This window comes from Megalopta genalis, chromosome 10, assembly GCF_051020955.1.
Source record: "Megalopta genalis isolate 19385.01 chromosome 10, iyMegGena1_principal, whole genome shotgun sequence".
NCBI lineage: Eukaryota > Metazoa > Arthropoda > Insecta > Hymenoptera > Halictidae > Megalopta > Megalopta genalis.
Genome location: NC_135022.1, coordinates 15160201 through 15180126, shown reverse-complemented (window position 1 = coordinate 15180126; position 19926 = coordinate 15160201). Strand labels below are relative to the sequence as shown.

The following is a 19926-nucleotide window of genomic DNA, read 5'->3' as shown; positions in this document are numbered from 1 at the left end:
ACAAATCTTCCGGACTTTCCCAGCTGAAAGCCGCTCACGTTCAACTATTTTTCAAACTAGATATGATACCAAAGAAATTATGATACCAAATTATAAACGGTAATCACAATCAAGGAATAATAGTACCTAAAATATACATATAGTTGCAAGTAAACGAGATAATCAGAGACAGTTATGAAACTGATTATTTTACATGTTTTTGACTGCTAAAATATTCTTAAGCTAGTTATTATAAAATTTTGAATTACTTTTTCTTGTTCTATCCATCAAGAAGGAAAACTTGGACAAATGGCGGTCCCATTCGCGCATTAGTCCGTAGAAAAGATAGGTGCGCGTTAGATCATCTTTGAGAATTTATTACTGGAAAACCGAATGAGCTAGAGCTAGAAATCATTTTGCAATATATTCGAACATGATTCGATGTCGTAGACGAATTTTTAATGATCGCTAGCTTCTCTGGTTTTTACTATAGGCGACGCCGATTGGCTTGTTGAAATTGATCTGTAATTTCGAACGATTGAAATTACTAGAAATCAGACAATGCTAGTTGCAGTCAATGACATTAAATGCGGAGTGCGGCAAACATTTGTAATACGACACTGAATCGAGTCGAAATAGATTGCAAAATGTCTTTTGGCTCTACGTCGTTTAATTATTCTGCAATAAGTTCCTAGATATGATCTATTTCTTGATTAATTTACCAGAAAGATGGTACGCCGTTCTAGAAATGTTTCGATTGATTACAAACATTTCGAATGGACTCTTAATCATTTTTAAAGTCGCGCAAAGTTCATCTCTAAATCAGAGACCCAAATGAATAAATTAATCTCCGAAATTCCACCAAAATCGATTCTCCCGAGCAGAACTCGAGCGAGGCGAGTCCGTCAGTTCAGAAACAACATCACATATAATTAGACAATCGAAGTTCCGAAAGAGCAGGAGGAGCAACCTCGAGGAGCAACAGCAATCAACTACAGAAGGGTAGAGTTTGAGAAGAGTTTGCACGATGTCGAACGGATCGTGTCGGTCTAATTCGATAAATTTTCTTTTAGCTTGGCCTTTTATCGAGCCGGTGTCCTCGATGAGCAGGGAATAAGCTGCGCGCGGGAAAGCGCCATCCGCTAAGAGGAAGGAAGAGTCAAAGAGAGAAAGAAAGAAAGAAAGAAAGAAAGAAAGGAGAAAAGAGTCGGAGAGCAAAAAGGAATCCAGTGTAAACTGGGAAGACTGGAGAATCGAGGTTGGTGCTCGCAGACAATTTGAATCGTAGGTAAACTCGTCGAGGGAACTCGTTTTATCCCCGGGGCCGAGGTTATCGAAGTCTCCGGTGCTCTTTGGCGAGAGAGGACCGTCGGTCTGGGCTCTCTCTCCTCGGCTCTCCTCTTCACGACCGTCGAGACCCCGAAGAGGGCGACGAGATTTCAGAACGAGAGCGGAACGACGGTTTGGTCTTTCGTCGGATGCTTTTAGCCGATGAGTTTCGCTTCCCTGCATCCCGTTTCGCTTTCGTCTCGTTCTGTACCATCGCTGTTCTGGCCTAACCCGGCTCTCTCATCCATATGTAACAGTCGCCCTGGTATTAATGACAGGGGGAGAGAGAGACGGGAGAGACGCGACATGTTAGGTTCTTTACCCTAGAAGACTTCTCTCTTCTCATCTCTTCTCTTCGCTTCCCTTTTCCCTTCCGCCACGGTCCTCGTCTTCCTGCATTGCTCCGTTTCATCCGACGGACACGGGATATTGCGGTCCAACAGCGCCGACCACCTCTCTTCTTATCTGATTAATAGGCTGCGGAATTATTTGCTCGCCGTTTGTTCCGCCATTACACGCCGGTATCGGCAGCAGGTTATTAGCGAGAGGCCGGGCTCCGCGACTTCGTCTGCCGTTGTGCTTGTACCTTCGTTTTCCACGATCGTAACATTTTATTAATTCCTATGACGATCAATAAGATCGAAGTCGTCGTATGTTACACTTTTTTTCCAGCCGGTTTTGTCGTTTTTCAACGAAGACACGAAGAACATCAGACACGAAGTAAGCTCCCAGGTATCTCGGTATTAATAAATCGCACACCATTAAGAGTAGAGGCTTCTACTAAAAGTAAAATTAATTTAGAAACCTCTTGAAACCCAGTAGAATAAAATGTATATTTGCAAAGGTAAAGATAAACATTTTATAGTAAGTGTTGTTATCGAATATTGTAGAGCGCTCCTTCATTTTCATTACGGATGACGATCGCCATTCTTCATTCGGTCTATGTTATTTACAACATGTATTTATAATGTACATTCGTAACGTATACTTACAGCGTATGTTTAAAATGTACACGTGCAATTTACATTTGTAGCTTACGAAGTCTTAAAAGATCTGAATTAAAGAGAGACAAAGGAAAGAACGCAGAACAGCCTCGAGAAAACGCATTCAGAATTTAGCCGACATTTCGCGAAACATTTCATAAGAATATCGCTGAAGATTTGCAGAGCGTAGCTATTTTTATTCTGTTTTTATTGCAGACCACGGAGGGTCATTCTGTCGGGACGAGGAGGAGTCAACGTGGACGGCGGAGGTAAGGCCCATAAATAACGGTGTAACGGTGAACCGAATATACGCGGCGCGTAATTGTACCGGCGAACAGAATCACGTACTACCAAGAGACACGCAGTTCGATCTCGAAATAAATATTCATAAACAGGCGGACGTTACATTATACTCCGCGTCTGTCTGCCTGGGCAAAAAAGAATTGGCGACATCCGTTGGTCGATTGTTTTTCGTGGAAGACGGTCCTCCACCCGATTAGTACCATTTATGACGATTTTACGGTTGGATAGGTAGGAATCGGTGTCTACCGTGAACATCAAATCCGCTTGCACAGAGAAAAATATTGGGCGGTTCGGGAAGTTCTGCGGGTTTCGTAGGAAATGGTTTGAGAATGAGACATTCGAACAATACGGTTTTGTTCAGTGACTTTTTGCCGTTTTTTTGGTCGATGGAAAATTCCTGTTTTGTAAGAGTTTTTTCGCTGATTGTGAAACAGTTCTCAAGATGTCTTCGAGACGCCATCACCAAAGATGGATTAATTGAAGGAGTCGTCTGTTTCCAACAATTTCACAACGCGAACCGTAAACTATGGTATATGGAAAAAGTATTTAAAACGGGAAATTGTAACAACGATTTGCTCTTCAATCGCTCGAGTAGGCGTTACAATTGACCCTAAATCAGTGTAAATACGAAAGACAGGACATCGACCACGTATTGTGGCAATGTTCGTTATTCGAAATTGGAAGAACCACCCTCTCTTCCATTGTCAAGCGTTTAACTTTGTAAACTCACAGCAGAGATTTATAATGCAGTCTAGTCGTTCCAAAAAAGCTGTAAATTATCAGTGTAAAACATTGTAACTTCTCGACGAGTTTTTGTACATACGCGATGTAATATAAAATAATCTCAAGAGAGATTAAAGTTAGTTGAAATAAAAAAAAACCACGAGACCTCACACACAATACTTGAAACATTTTGAATGCCATGAATGAAGTGCTGATATAGTATCACAAGTATGCTTTTACAGCATTATTCTATCAATTTACTAAAATGTAGTAATTACTAAAAATGGAAACAAAATTTGATTCTTCTGTCTAATTAATGAAAGTAAATGGAGACATACAAAAAACAAAATTGTCCGATTTTATGATTGAAAAACGACCAAACTCTTCGTTTCACAATCGCTATGTTTGCAAAGATGCTTTGCATATTTTGTAATAAAAATCGCGCAGTGTCTCGATAAATGCTGGTCACTTCTATTGCTCGATTGTTCCGCTATTAATTAAACTTAGAGCGCACCATAAAAATACCACCGTACAACAAGTAGCTTCAATCAAAGGAAATAAGATGAAACGAAATGGCAAAAAATCCCACGGCAGCACCGACTAGAATACAAGAACACCGCCGAAAGTGGAAAGTACCATTTTTCCCAGCGTGCAAGGGAAATGTTGAAAAGATTTCAAGAACCGCTGTTAGTCGCGTGTGAATGGTTTCGGCGGTCTTTGTGTCCAGCTCGGGGACACATGTCGGAATTAATCACAACGAGCAGCGGTGCAGGTTGAACGGATCGGAAGGACAGATCCTCGGGCACCGGGACAGATTTCCAGGCGTCCGCAAAGTGGTTGATAAAGTGGCAGCAATCGGTTAGGTCTTTTCGAGGCAGGCGCGACGACGGCCACTTTACCTGCAGCCCGGTGGCACTCGGACAGCCGTCGACAATGAGATGAAAAGACGGTAAAGAAGAGGAGAAAGAGAGAGTCGGAGGATCGCGTTTGTTCTTTTCGGCGTTGCTCATCCGTCGTCATCAGATACGCTCTCTCTCTCTCTCTCCCTCTACGTCATCTTCGAGGAATTTTCGTTCGTGTGTCCGACCATTTTTTCTCGTCCTCCGACCCGCCCGAAACTTGTCGCATTACCTAATCGTCTTTTTAACAGGACGTTTCGATCTCGCAGGTGTCGGACGTCTCACTCGGATCCCGTGCCGCGTTCACGCTCCCTTGGGAGGTCCCGAATTAATATGCTCTCGCGCCATTTCAAACGAAACTCTTCAGAGGCGACTGGCATAAGGTCCCATTAACAGCTAAGTAGGATCGATTCGATCCGTGCGCCCGGTAAATGCTCCCAGCGCGGCAGTTAGTCCCGCGTAAATCGTCTCCGCTCGATCGTCCCTCTTCCTTCGTCGATCTCTCGCTCTCTGTCGCGTTTTTGCGTTAACCGTACAAATTACACGGGCCCCATATCCCCGAACGCTAGGCGGACAGAATGGCCCGTGCCCCGCGGGTTGATCGACGACGAGAGAACGAAGAGAGCGAGCAAGAGAGAGAGAGAGAGAAAGGGGACGAGTCAAGATTCGAACATGTGGCATCATTTGTTACGTGCAAAGTGGGGTCCGCCTGCGACCGGGCATGGGTTATCTAAGCTCGCTTTAACGCGCCCACGTAGCCGGAAAACCAATGGCGCGAAGGAACGGGGAATCAATGAACCATGTAAATGCGTCCGCACGTCATCGTGGCCCGGGCAAGGGTTCGTCGAGATCTCCTTTTAAACTCGCTTTCAAAGATATCGATACAGATCTCTCGGTTAAAAATCCTGCAACTGTGTACTGTTATTGTTGTGTACTGTGTACGAGTCTTGGACATTTGAAATTCTAAGCGAAAATCATCAAATTTTGCTTTACACTTTCATTCAATAGACGATTTGCACAGTGGAATTGTGAATGAAATAGATAGACAGCGACGTACGACATCGTCAAGAAAACATGGAACAAGGTACAGGTGAATATTTATCCAGACGGTATGCTAGGCTTGTTTGAGGATGGTTTTTTGAGCAGATTGTCGGATCTTCATTGAAATTGTCTACAGCAAAAGACAAGATGTAGTCAGAGATATTTGTCCTGTCTTCACAGTGTACAAGTTTTGTTTAGGGTTTTAGACATTAATCTTTGTTCCGAATAATTAAATCTGCAGTATAACAATGACTCGCGCACGTATTCATACAGTTTTAGAGTAGCATTTCAATATAGAAGTATGTCTTTCTACGATAAATATCTTTCTATTGTAATACAAAATTGAGGATCCTCTATGCAAAATCGATATACGAAAAAGCTATCTCTATGAACAATTTTAAAATGAAATATGTGAAATCGGTCAATTTGACCGGTAGGTTTAGACAATCATATATCAACTAAGTAATTAATAAAAACAATAATAGTATTTTAGAAAGCTTTGTGTCAAGAAAAGAAGTATGTAGTTATGTCTAAGAATATATACAGTCAATTTGTTAAATTAATTTTTCTTATAAATTAGCATATACTATGTTGCGCACGGCACAAAATTAAAGCGCCGGAATTCGGGAGGAGACGACACGCGATTTATTTGATTTGGACTCCACAGTCCTTTGATTTACAAGCTTTTGGAGCACGGCTCCGTTTGGCGTATGCAGTGTAGCACGGCTACGACAGAAGTATAAAAACTGAAGCACGGCTTCGTATCGGCGTAAGGGGCGCTAAATCAAACTTGACTGTTCGCTATATCGATATCTTGGAGAATTTCCGTTATCACATTTGCGGCAGTATATATAGACACCTGGCCGATGCTCAAGGTGACGCATCGTCAGGGGTCGAAAGCCGGTCATTGCCTCCTAAGGCAAAAACGCTGCATGTATACATTAGGCCGAGACGAGCGTTTGACGGTCGGGCCAACGCACGTCGATCGTGTTATTGTCTTGCCGCCTCGCCGTTTATTCGACAAAAACGGCGAGACGGCGTACATCGAAAGTCGAGCGTGCGCTGACCCGCGGTCCGCGATTCGGCCGAAACATACTAAATTCTTTTCACCTATTCGCTACAATATAATATCGTTCTTTTAGAAAAAAAGTTACTTTAAACATGTAACTTAACGAATTTAAATACAAATCTGGCGAAACATTGATTTCTTGATACATAAGTAAAGAAATTTTCTTTCGGGTGAAATATAATCTAGCATATATCGAAAAATATTATCAAGGTTGCTTTTGTCCGATCACTAACCAATTAGTCATCCTACGGTTAATTAGCTAATGACGGTGTCATTTCTATCTGTCCAATCTATCATTCTGCTGAAGAAGACCTGCTAGCAGAGCAGCTTCGAAATGTACAAAAAAGTGAACCAGCCGAGGCAATCAGAGGCAATTAACAGAGAAGCAAAGGAGTACAGGTTGCACAGTTGTCGACGGGTACGTAGGTAAAACGACAGTGTTGCAGCGGAGCGCGTGGCATGGTGATGGGGACAGAGAGAAAGAGAAAGAGAGAGAGAGAGAGAGAGAGAGATCTCGGTTTCCGTGGACATATGGTCAGCCATGGCTCGCCGTGACAAAAAAAATGCGCTACAGAAACGGGCGACAGAAGTTGGGAGTGTCGGCGGACGATATATCAGGGCTTAAACTGTCCCGTCTAGGCGAGCATGTCCTACCAGCGTGGTCCTCCGCACCCTGGCTGACTGACTGCCAGGATGGTCGGGCTGGTTAGCTGGTTAGCTGGTTCGATGGTTCGCTGGTTGGCTGGTGCGCGCGTATGGCGTCGAGTCGCGTTCAACAGGGGTGCCCTGGCATTAGTTAATAGGGCCGGATCGGGGACGGCGTTAATGCCGAAGGGACAAAAAGAGAGAGAGAGGATCGCCGAGCGCCTCTGTCCGCAGGATAAAAGGTGCCAGTCTAACCGAATGCGGTTTCCAATCTGTTGAGTTTTTACGCCCCGAGGCCAATGGGGGAGGATTAGCGGCGCGATTCCGCCGATTCCGGGGAATCCTTTTCTCCCAGCCACCTGACCCTCTGCGAACGCTCGATCTAACGATTAGATCGCATGCGATTTTATGCGGGTCACGCTGTGCACTTCTGCGGATTTTTAGTTTCCGAGGATTTCGGACGTGCACGATTGTCTTATCTCAAGCAGATCAAGCGCGCGTATCGTCGGGCACCTACCCTCGGTAAACCCCCATTTCCGGATTGGGATTTTCGGATTTTTGGGATACCCTGTATATGATTCCATTTGAAAAAAAAACATTAATGACCTCCATACGTCTTTTACGCGTCCACCTACAAAAACAAACGGCATCATCAGAATGTGCTCCACTCGAAATCAGTTAATTTCGCTCTGGAACATTTTTCGCATCATTAACCCTTATCGCTCCGAAGGCTCCATTACGGAGACATTTGTCATTTGTCCGTACCATTACGATTAAACCATTTTTTGACCTTTTCTATGGTTAGCAACATGGAGAAAAATAAATATTATGATGAGAATTTAGAACCGAGTGATACCGAAGACGTATTTGATTTTGAAGAGTTAAAAGACATTGTGGAAGACAATGTTGGTTATGATTCTGACACTTCGAGTAGTAGTAGCGAAATTATACTACCAAAGAGACGAAGAATGAGAATTATTGAAAGCGAAAGCGAAGATTCGTTACAAGACTTGGATGAATGGCGTGATGTTACGGAAGAATTACATATTCCAGATAGAATACCTTTTAGTGTATTGCCACAGGTCATTGGACCACAAGTTCCTACAAACATTGAACAGCCGGTACAATATTTTAAATTATTTTTCACGGTCGAATTGGTAAATGAAATTATAAAGGAAACCAACAATTACGCAGAAAATGTTCTAAACTTGAAAGAAATATCTAGTAACTCTATTTGGCAATGTGAATACTGTGACACTTGTCCAAGTAAACCCAGAATGCACATGGGAGATTGTTACCAAAGATATCGCACCATGGTGAATTACAAAATTAAAAATTTATCTTTTATTTACAATAGGAAAATGTACATTTATAAAATAAATAAAATCAAATGCATTCGCAAGGACGTGTGATCTTTTCCGCTCGAAATAAGACTTCCTTTATCTCAGGCGCTCCGCTCCAAAAATGTGCCGGAGTTGCTGGTAGGCAGTACTCGAGAAACGCGCGGAGCGCTAAGGGTTAATAAAATGACGCAAATCTAGATGGCAATATGTAGTGACCCATGCCGCATACATTGACGTTGTATATGTAGAATAAGATGCAGACGGACCGAGCACTTGCTCGATGCCAAATAACGTCGAGATCCGATAGTCCGTTTGCAGCAGCGCAACGAGATGGCATCGTCGGTACGCATCTCGCCTTCCCGGTTCGGTGGGCGGCGATTCGCTCGCGGAATTTCGTCCGGGATCTTCCGCGAAGGCAATTTGCGAGGTGGACAAATTTTTTCGAAGCGCTGCGAGGCAACGCCAGGCCGCTGGCAGACGCGTAAAGGCAAAGCTAATCAGAAGCGGGGCCGAGTCCACTTCTTGTCGCCGGAGAAACTTCATTACGCATTCAGCTTGGCGTCGGGATTATCATATCCGGAGGATCCTTTGACGAGGATCCTCTCGATCTCCCCCGGCGGCGGAGGACTCGAAAAATATATAAAACTCGAAGAATCTCGGCGCGGGCGCGGGCGAGAGTCCGCCGCGTCTCCTCCGGACCCGGGTTTCGCTACCAGAAACGACAGACGACTTCCAGTTAGAAGGGCAAAGCTCGTGCCGCGGAGCGGGGCGCCGCGCAATGAATAAAAATCGTTTGAAGTATCGCTAGCTGCAAATTAACGCATAATCGTCAAACGTAATGAGGCGCCTCTCGCCGTCTCGCCGTGGCCCGGCGTAAACGAGGCTCTGCCCGGCGCGGAACGATTCCGGGCCGCGAGCCGCTCTCCCGGCGTCCTGCTTCGGGAAACTTTGATTATTTTTATAATAACTTCGCTCCGGGACTTGGCGCTGCTCCACGATCGAGAGTGCTCGCCTCTTTTCGCGACGATCCGCGTCACGAAGCCGGGACGCGACGCGACGCGACAGCCTTTTCCGCTGGACGGCTCCTTTGAAACATCTCGCTGAAGATGCTGGCCCATTGCGAATCGAGATCGACGCTGGCTGTCGCGACGCAGCTGCAAAATGGTCCCTGAAGCAACTTCTATCTTACTATGAAAGCGATGCTTGAAGAAATATTCGCGAAGCAACGAAGAGAAATAAGAAGCGACGTCTGCTTGCTACGCCATCTCCTTCGACTTTTCTTGTGCAATATGTAAGGATGGTCCCTGAAGGCACGCAATATTGCAGACATTCTTAATATGAAAGCAATGGTTTTGTATTAGTTTATGAATATAAAAATAAGACATTTATTCTGATTTTTGACCAGTGTTATTGCAATATTTTCCGCAGAATACTATAACTATAGTATATACAGTGTGTCCCAGGAACTCTGTCCACTTAAACATCTTGGTTATTTCAAACAACGTCAGAAAATGCTGTTTACAAAAATTATAGGATTTGAGAGTGTCCATAATGTAATATAAATGGTATTGCTGCAAGTGGAGGCATAGAAGAGAAATAGAAGAGAAATTCTTATGCTCGATTTTCATAGCCTGTCGTACAAAAGTATTAAGTTGCAATTGTCCTAGCACTTACCGTCTTTGAAATATTTCTATAAATAACTCATAAATGTATCTTAATAATCTGAATAATCGTAAATCAGAAAGCTAGGGATCCGCCATTTCGACGGGTTCCATAAACCCAATGTTAAAGAAGTGTTCGCGAAATAGTGAAAACGTAAGTAGCGACACTTGTTTTCCACACCATCGCCTTAGACTGTTGCAGCTTTAAAATGGTCCCTGATGCCGCGCTATATTGTAGATATTCTTATTCTGAAAGCAATGCTTAAAGAAATATTCATGAAGCAAAGAAGTGGAGAGACGCGACATTTGTTGCTGCACCATCTTCTTCGATTGTTGAGGTGCGGCTGTAAAATGGTCCTTGAAACCACGCTTCGATATTACGAAGAGCAATATTTAAAGAAATGTTTGCAAAGCAACGAAGAGATAAGAAGCGACATTCGCTTGCTGCACCATCCTCTTCGACTATACCGGTACAGCTGTAAAATGGTCCCTGAATCGACGGTACATAACAGACGATCTGTTCTCTCCTTATTCTGGAAGCAATGTAGACAGAATTGTTCGAAAAGCATCATTTACTTGCTGCGCCATCTTCTTCGACTTGCTGCGTTTCCACCGTACGCATTAACACTGTTTTCTTTAGACGAATCTCTAACAGCTGCACACGATATGCATTATGTACATGATCGTCGCAGTAAACTTAGTTAGGAAGCCCGTACTTAATTAGGAAGAAACTGTAGGCAACAACGTTCAATATGCCACGCGTATTGCCTCCCGATCAGCCATTCCGAATCTGTACGATTTGGCGATTCAGCGGATCGAATCTTTCCACGTACCGGCCTTTTTCCCCCGCTCCGATTTCCGCAAAGTTCGTCGAAATATCCTCGTCGTTAGCGTCGTTGAGCCCCGAAAAATCTGTAATGCGCCGGTTCTTCGTAACGCTCCCGCGGTTTAATAAAGCTTAACAAGGCTCTAGTTCTTTGCACGTGTACCAAACAAGGCAGCCGTTCATTAAACAGTCCGAAAGAACCCGTCGCATCGCAGAATCCCCGAAATCGCGGAAAGCCTCGAGGAATGCCGCCGAGAACTCGCCAACGAATAACTCCGGGACGAAAAACTGCGACGTCCCGCGGGTGAAAGACACGGCGTGCCGTATCGGAGTCGCGATCTCATTAATTTCCGGGACGCAATAAAAACGAGCCGGCTCGGGGGGCGTGGGACAGACCCGCCCACGGGACGTTGTTTCTCCGGGACATTAGAGGAAGAGAGACAGAAATGGAAATAGAAAGAGTGAGTGAAAGAGAGAGAGAGAGAGAGAGAGAGAGAAAGGCGAGGAGAATGATCAGAGAGGACAAAGGGGAGCAAAAGAAGCTGGAGAATCAAATGGTTTTTGGTATCGGCTGTTGTTTGCCTTCGGTATTTCGGGGCTGGGGGCGTGCGAGGGCGCGACGTCGATCGTTTGTCGATCGTGCGTCGATCTCGCATGGAATATCGGGAGTCACTCGGTGGCATTGTGCTCGGCACGTGTCGTCGCAGGAGAAAACGAGCGTGGCCGTCGCTCGGGCGAGGCGCAAGTCGGGCCTAGTCACCGAGAAAGCGGCCTCGGCCCGGTTATAATGCTGCCACGGCTCTCCTCTCCTCTCCTCTCCTCTCTCTCTCTCTCTCTCTCTCTCTCTCTCTATCTCTATCTCTCTCTATCTCTCTCTCTCTCTCTACTCTATCTCTCCTCTCTAGTACGTCAGATATACGGTCGGAATTAATTGATACCGCGTGCCCCGGCATCGGGCAAGGGTTGCGTAAGCACCGTGGAAAAAGCAACCTCTCTTTCGCCGTTTCTTTTATCCGATTGCCCCCCTTCGATTGCTCGTCAGCGTGCCCGGGCCGCCTCTATTTCTGTACGCGTGTTTCCGCGTCGCACCCGGCCGACACAAAACGCTTTTAAACGCCACCGACCGGCGTTCCTCACGCTTCGTTGGCTCCCGGTCGTCGATCACATCGCGCGGACACGTACTGATCACCACGCTCGTTATTTACGTAACGACGCAGGTGCGTTGCGACGAATAATTGCGATCCGGGTCTCGGAGATCCGATCGGGCGCTTCGGGCCATTCGATTCAGCGTTCCTCGGTTTCTTCGGGAGAAGCAACGATCTTCTTGCGCTTTTGTCGAACGTGCGCCATCGTTGGACGAATAAGATCACGACTTCGTAGAATATGTTTATACTATTGTAATAACATTGAATAAATCTTGGTAATTATTTTAACTGGTAGGGTAGTTGTTCTAGGGGGTGGAATGCGCGCAGTGTCAAACACAAATTGTATAATTGTACTAGTTTTTACGCAAAATAAATATTGTTTGCATTAATTGCAAGATGCAGGTGTTACGTTGATATTTCTTCCTTTCTTTAGTGATTTTATTGTGTTGAAAATGGTGCACCAGTATTTTTAAATATACTGAATGTTCTTAGTGTTTTGTATTTTTTCATTTTTGTCATAATTCGATGGACGAAATCTTCTACTCCTGTACAAGAAAGTCCACGAATAAAACGCGTTTAAGGAGAAAAAAACGCGTTTCTATAAAAACCTCCAACAAATAAAAGGATGTCTAGAGCGACACTGTCATCTACTCGTTAACCCGAAAGTATAATTAGAATAAGGAATAAAATGTGATCTTGGAGCTCCTCAAACTATATGTACCTGCGAAACACCTGGGCCTGCATAAATAGATTATACTCAACCTCAAATGGTTATTGCAAAACCATTAATTTCTTCAATGAATCGCTTTTAAATCGTCTTTATTAACTAGTCATTTACAGTTAATCATTAAAATTGTATATACCTTCTAATTAATTTTTATATCATTCTCATTTTTTATATAAAATTTCTTATTTACTCGATGTTAAATGACATTGTACCTTAAAATAAATAAACAAATAAAACAATAAAAAAAGGAGAATAAATTAATGTTTAGGGAACCAGTACCGTCTTCATGTTCCCAGAAAAACTCACGAAAGCTTTAGGCCGAATGATTCGCCCCGCGGATCCATTAGTGATTCGATCGAGCGCGAGCAGAATCATCGCCGCTCATTCGTCACGATTGGTCAAGCCGTCCAGACAGTGATTTGCGGTTCCTAGGCGAGTGGAAGCTGATCTCCGCGAAATCGGAAGCAGAAAGGGAGGTCGAGAGTTCGCCGGAGCGCAACGGGGGTCGCGATTGTCGGTTCGATCGCGCGCGAAACGCGAAACGCGGGTATCGCGGCGATGATGAATCGGGGAATCGAGGAACACGCGGAAATGCCAAAAACCAGCCTCTCCGCGCGATACATCTGGCGCGGCACGGAAAAAACCCGCAAACGGAATCCTCCTGCGAGAGCCGAAGGCGTGGCGCTGATGGATGAAGATCGATGCATGGTACGCGACCGCATCTCGCCTCAGACTTTATCCTTTCCACCCTCGCGATGTCGTTACACCTCATATCCTCCCCCGGCGACTTAATATCCTTCGACACGCGCGAGGATACCGCTACCGGGACGCGCCAGGTGTTTTTCGGGACTTTGCTGGCCGCGACACTCTTTGTTGAATACGCGTATATAGGACACAGTTCGACATTATTCAAATCATTTCGAATAAATATTTGTCCAAGTTAATTATCCGAATGGATGCGTTTTAGACGAATAATTTAATCCGATAACAGTTATTTGTTATTCGTCATAAATTATTCTGTCTATTTATTCGACTAATACTTTATTCAAAATTATTCGGATAATTCCTTATTCGAAATTATTCGAATGATTCTTTGTTCGTTGTTATTCGAACAATGCTTTATGCCAATTTAGTCGAGAAATTCTTTATTTGAATAAATTATTCGAACAGAAATTGTAGAATTATTTGAATAATAATGCGAATAATTGTTGATTGTTTTTATTTTTATGTAATACTATAAGAATATGTTTCAAGTACTTATGGGATCATATAATCGCATCTCTGCACTCGAAGAAACATTATTTAGTTATGCATCGGGTGATCAATCTACCGAAAAATAAAAAAATAAAATAAAGACTATGAAAAAGACACTTCATATTGTATCAGTTTTATTCAAATCGAATATTTTCCTTATGAATTCCTGTACGAATAAATTCTTCTTCGAATGAATTGCTCGAATGAGATAACTCGAGGTGGCAGTCAACGTGTTAAGTTATTCAATTATTCTCTACGAATGTGTCTTTGTAACTCCAGCAACTGTAAAGACAGCAATTTTTAAGAGATACGAGACCAAGGAAATGGACTCGTTGCTCTTCTTACTGCTAATGTAACAGCATCCAGTCAATTTCAATCCTCTTTACCATTGTTCGTCTGAACAGTCCACGAACTCTAGCCTCGAAAGGCAGTGAGCGAATTTCGCCTGAATTTCCACTCGCTAATTTACTTAACGTTTGCTCGCGTTATTCCCGAAAGAAGCAACGTCCTCGGATCACGTCCGCGAACGTCTGTAAAAAATTGATGAGACCCGAACGGACCTACGAGATCCCGAAAAACCGCGGCTGTTCCATGGTTAATCGAGCCTTAAACGAGAACCGTTCAGTAGCTGCTCCCTAAAGGGTTAGCAGCGGTCCTTCGCGAATAATGGAAACGTATCGGGTTCTTTTTAACTAGCGAGAAAGATCGCTCGGAGGACAGAAACCGGGGAAGATGGGACGGCGAGGCGGACACCGAGCAGACACGCGAGCTCGCGCGAAAAAGCCGCATAAATTGCCAAACTTTCTGCCGCGAATGGAAGAAACCACCCAGGGGAGAACGGTGGTCTCGGGACGGTGAAAACAGCCGGGATCGCTCGGCGAATCAACTTGTCTTTTCTTCCCCAAGCGACTCGACTTCTCCGATGGACTACAGTTTCACCGACTTCGAAATCCGCGAGCGGAAATATGCTCGTCAAGCTGTTTTCCGGCGAACTTTCGCAACTTCGCTCGAAGTCGTTCGACACGTGGAAACGACGCTCGAGGAATCCGAACAGCTTTCTTCGTGCAAACACGAGAGACATATGCTGTAGACTATACGCTGTAACGTAAGTAACGTCTTTTGCACGGGGTAGATACTTCCGAAGCGAGTTTGTTGAAATTTTTCGGTTTTTCGAGCTGCGACCGAATAAGTTTCGTTTATGAGGCTTTTAGTAAAGGAACACGTGTGATTTTTGTAGAGCAAATAGCAATTTTGCAAACGAAATAGAATATTTACATTCGTATTTTGACACGGTTTGCTAAAATTTTATAAGAGGAGTGATAGTTTATGAAACTTATTTCGTGTTTTAGGTCTTGAACGCTGTAGTGAGACTAATTTCTCTTAATTGACTGTATATAATATCGCATACGAGCATGCAGAAAACATTGAATAATGATGAAACGAGATTCTAAAATCGTTTAAACATTTCATGTCGTCGAAATAACCCACTAAACTTGGAAGAACTTAACTTTAACAGGTTTACGCGTAATTACTGAATAAAATTATTTTTAAAAAGACGATGTATTTTATTCGTTGAATAAAATGATTTTTAGAAAGACAGTATAATCTGATCATCGAATAAAATTATTTTTTGAACGACAGTGCAATATATTCGTCGAATAAAATCATTTTTAGAATAACAGGGCAATATGTTCATCGAATAAAATTATTTTTACGAAAACAGTATAACCCGCCCATATAATAAAATCATTTCTAAAATAGCATTGTAATATGTACGTCGAATAAAATCATCTTTAGTCCACTATATTAGTCACCAATGTCCAGAAATGATTTCACCCGAAAGTGATCATTCTCTCGATGACCCGAACGACTATGTGATCGAGAAGGATCTAAATCCACGAGCAGAATCAAGCGTTTAGCCCGAGAAAGCTGTCAGTGCACGATTATTGATGACGCGCATTGATGACCGACGTGAAAGACCGCTGACCGCTGTCTTCGTTGGCAGCGCTCGCTAACGCGAATATAATGCTTGGCCTTTTCCCTCACGGGGAAGTCTAACAATACAATTTTCATTTTCGGCCGAAGGGTGAAGCTTTCCCCCGTAACTTTATGCTTTTCAACCCGATTCTCTTTAGGTTCTCTCCCTCGCGCGTTCTCGCCTCCCCCCTTTCCCACTGTCTTCTAGTTGGCAGCGTCCGAAATCATAACAGGATCACGGACAAAAATAATTCGGACGTGCATACTTTCCTTAGGACAATCGTTTATGACTTCTAGAGTGCATTTCACTTCGATGCATTTTTATAATCGACAACTGCGGCTACGCAAGTTTTTTTTTATATTATTTTATAAAAATCAAGGTGAGGTAAAAGTTTCTTTCATTATTGAAAGTAGAGAGAGAGAGAGAGAGAGAGAGAGAGAGAGAGAGAGAGAGAGAGAGAGAGAGAGGAATACAATAAAAGAATATAGTTTGACTATAGTAATAAACTATAATATAGTTTGTGGTAATAAAAAGTGAAAGATTCCTTAACAATCACAGATCAATATAACTAAAACAGTATAAATATTATTAATTGAATATCTTCTGACGATTTTGATTAGTTCCCAACAATGAATTCAAATTTTCACATGTTTCGTATAGATCTATAGAAAACCTAGCCATTTACACAAGAAGTACATTAAAAAATATGTTGAGAAAGTTGATAAATAAAATGATAAATGATCCAAATCACGCTGAGTTACATTTTTGCCAAAAAGATCTGCCATTCGAGTGTCAATTGAGTGGGTTAGAATCATAGTGGCGTAAGTAACATATTCGAAATTTCTGACTGTAATTTATACACGCAAAAATGTCAAAAAAGCAAGTCAAATGAATTATAAAGTTACTTTAAATTAACTTGACTCTAAATTATCTTAACAATAAATTTGGTGAATAAACAATAACACTCCTTGTTTCTCACAATGAGGAAAATGTGACTTACGCCTAAGATTTAACTATGATTCTAGAGTACTCAGTTGTAACTTCAATTAATTGTCCCTATAAAAATGGCACAAGTTTTCTCTCTATCAGCCAAGGTTTGGCCACTACCTAAAGACTACAAGGAACGTACAGGAACAATGTAGCAGTGCTGGATGGGACAAGAGAAATGTAAATTAATAGGGAGATAGGTTATTGAAGCAAGCCGGGATGCAATTTGACAAGTCCGTAAGAAAAAAGAAATGGCACCGGCGGCGACGTCGATCTTCCCGACCCAGTCGTCGCTCGGTTGTCGTCCCGCGAACACATCGGAGGTAATGGCGTGTGCCCTTTACCGAGAGCCCTCCGTTACGGACGATTTTGTCCCGCGCCGACATTATTTATCACTTTCCAGTGAAGTTTCGAGGCTCCTTCCCGACCGACACCCTTCTCGGAGGCTCTTCGCGGCCTGCAGAAGGGGAGGAAACGAGCTGTGGACGTTTCTCCGTCGTAAAGGTCGGTCCGCGTGAAGAATACTCTTCCGGTCAATTGTCCCTGGACAGTTTTGCAATTACGTCGATGACTACCGTCCTTGACAAAACGTAATGCTCCGACAATTTATCTACAGCTAACCTGGTGTAACCCTAAACGGTGCAGTTTATAATAACATATCATTTAACACGTTCCGTGCCGAGCTTTTTTTACTCGAATCTTCACACTTTGATATTTTACTAAAACTTGATGTATTACGTGCAATTATTAATTCTCGTACACATAACAACGTAACAAAAACTTATCAACGCCCATTCTTGCGGTGGAAATTGATTCTTCGGTTCTAAATTTCTTGTAAACAATTTGTTCAGTTCACTAAGTAAACATGCAAGCGTGTACCATCGATGGTACACGTGGCACGGAACGTGTTAATGTAGACATGTATTCACTTATTCAGGAATGAGAATTCTTAGACTTTGGCTAGCCGAAGATGAGTTTCGGTTTCTAGTTTGTGATATGAAAAGAAAGGCTACTTGATTTAACACTTGAGAGTTTCTTGAAAAAAGCACTCAAAGACCGCAGTAATTTAATTCGTAATTCAACAAATTATTTGGATTAAATACTATGTAGCAACTTCTCATGAAATTGTTGTTTAAAAATAATCGAGTCTTTTTTTAGATACAGCAAAATCATTAAAAATCCTTCTGGTGAGTAAAATGTTGAGTTTCTGATCTTAGATGAGATTTAACCCTTTGAGGACAAATTTCGATGTATTGATGACCCTAGAACTATACATCGTATTCCAGAGGTTGCCATCATATAATTTAATTATGTACGTAACATGTTAACTATTTTAAGTTATTTTACTCTCATTATCCGCTGATAATTCATTCTTCATTCATTCTTTAATTTCGCTCTGCGAAAATCACAACCTATATTACCGGAACAACTTCTTCGCTTTACAAGCTAGATCCCTGTCACCATTGATCTCAATCTATTAAAAAACCCTCGACTATGTACCTCAAACTTTGACGAACAGTTGAACGACTTCATCAAACTACAATAGTGTGCGTAATTAATTAAAGATTAAAAGTAACTTTAACATTGTTGCCGATATCTAAACGAAAACTTATCGAAACATCATATCTGTACATTTCTGTTTTCTATTCTAATATAGAAACGTACAGGTACGTTGTTTTGTTAAGTTTCTATTTAAACATCGCCAAAAATGTAACAATTCCTTTGTATATCTAATCCGTTGTACAGTAAATTCTCCTAATTGACGCGCAGATTGTGCACAAAAATGAACAATTTGGGAAGAGGAGATAAGATTATTCGAGCCTTGCGGCTCATTTTTATAGTTACCGATTGTCAACAACTATAAAAAGAAGCCGTAAGGCTCGAATCAAATCGTATCTCCTCTTCTCGAATTGTTCATTTTTGTGTACGATTCGAGGGTCAATTGGGGAGAATTTACTGTGCATCTTACCAAATCCTCTCTGCACCAGCTTCAAACTTAGCTTCGTAGATCAGCATTCACCGACGCATCGAAGTATCGAATGTGAAGAAGATCCTCTATTTATGAGCAACGGAGGCGAAACGGAAGCGAAAAAAGGGGAAAAGGGTCGCGTTAGCTTCGAATTGGACGATCATTGAAACCGGGTGCTGGCAAACAAAGCTGACGCAAGAAGCCGGCACGTGTGTTTGCCGGTACCCGCGGCGCGGTGCCCTGTGAGAGGTCCTGCGCGACAGGACACGCAGGATATCTCGAAGAGAGAAAGAGAAAGAGAGAGTGAGAGTGGAAGGTCTCGGTATCGTGGTGTAATAGTTGGGATCGTCGTGGTCCACGCGACGCAGTTCCGAAGGGAATAGGCTGTCTGACCCGTTGCGTAAATCCGTGAAGGGGAGAGTCCCGGCGACTGCGGAAGGGATCTGGCTGCCACGTGACGAGCGTGTTTGCTGGGTACACAGAGCCTCGGTGTTTGGTACACACGGCCTTGGAAGGCACAATGCTCGATGGGCTCCGCCAAAACAGCGGCGCGACGCCGGCATAAGCGATATTTGTGTCAGCATAAAGGACCCCCTAAAGCCGTGTTAAAAGAACAACCGTACCCCTCCACTGTCGCCCACCCTCTCTCTCTCCCACTCTATCACTCTTTTTTTTCTCCGTCTCTCTTTCTTCGTGTACGTCGCTTGTGTTCACCGCGATCCTGCCAATAGTCGATACGCAACAAAGATCGTTCCCTCTGTTTAGCGAACCACCCCCTTTGGTAACAAACTTTTGCAAAATGCGAGCTTTGTTTCTGGTCAGTTGCACTTACTTTGTGCGGCTTGCGTTTGCGGATTGAAAGGTAGCAGTTCTGCAGGGTCAGGGGAACTCCACTCTGGAAACGTATAAAGGCTCTTCAGGTTCTAAACTCTGAATCTAACCCGAAATCTATTTCGGCGCGACGTTTTCGAAGAATCTTCTGTAACAAGTACAACGTACACATTCGCGTCAAGCTATGTGTTTATAAGTCAAGCTATCTCTATGCAAAATAAAAGTTTTGCGCAT

General features: G+C 43.1%; 1 long non-coding RNA gene across 13 annotated transcripts in view; it reads left to right on the top strand.

The window, feature by feature from the left end:
* LOC117220074 (uncharacterized) overlaps nucleotides 1-19926 on the top strand; it is a 292358-nt gene that overhangs the window by 220761 nt on the left and 51671 nt on the right. For 9 of the 13 annotated variants that reach the window (XR_013034287.1, XR_013034292.1, XR_013034290.1 and 6 more), the window contains one exon: nucleotides 2508-2560. This is a non-coding gene — a long non-coding RNA (uncharacterized LOC117220074). Of the gene's footprint in view, nucleotides 1-340; nucleotides 1238-2507; nucleotides 2561-3028; nucleotides 12336-19926 lie in introns of those variants that run through there. The other 4 variants (XR_013034293.1, XR_013034288.1, XR_013034296.1 and 1 more) reach the window with 2 other exon arrangements.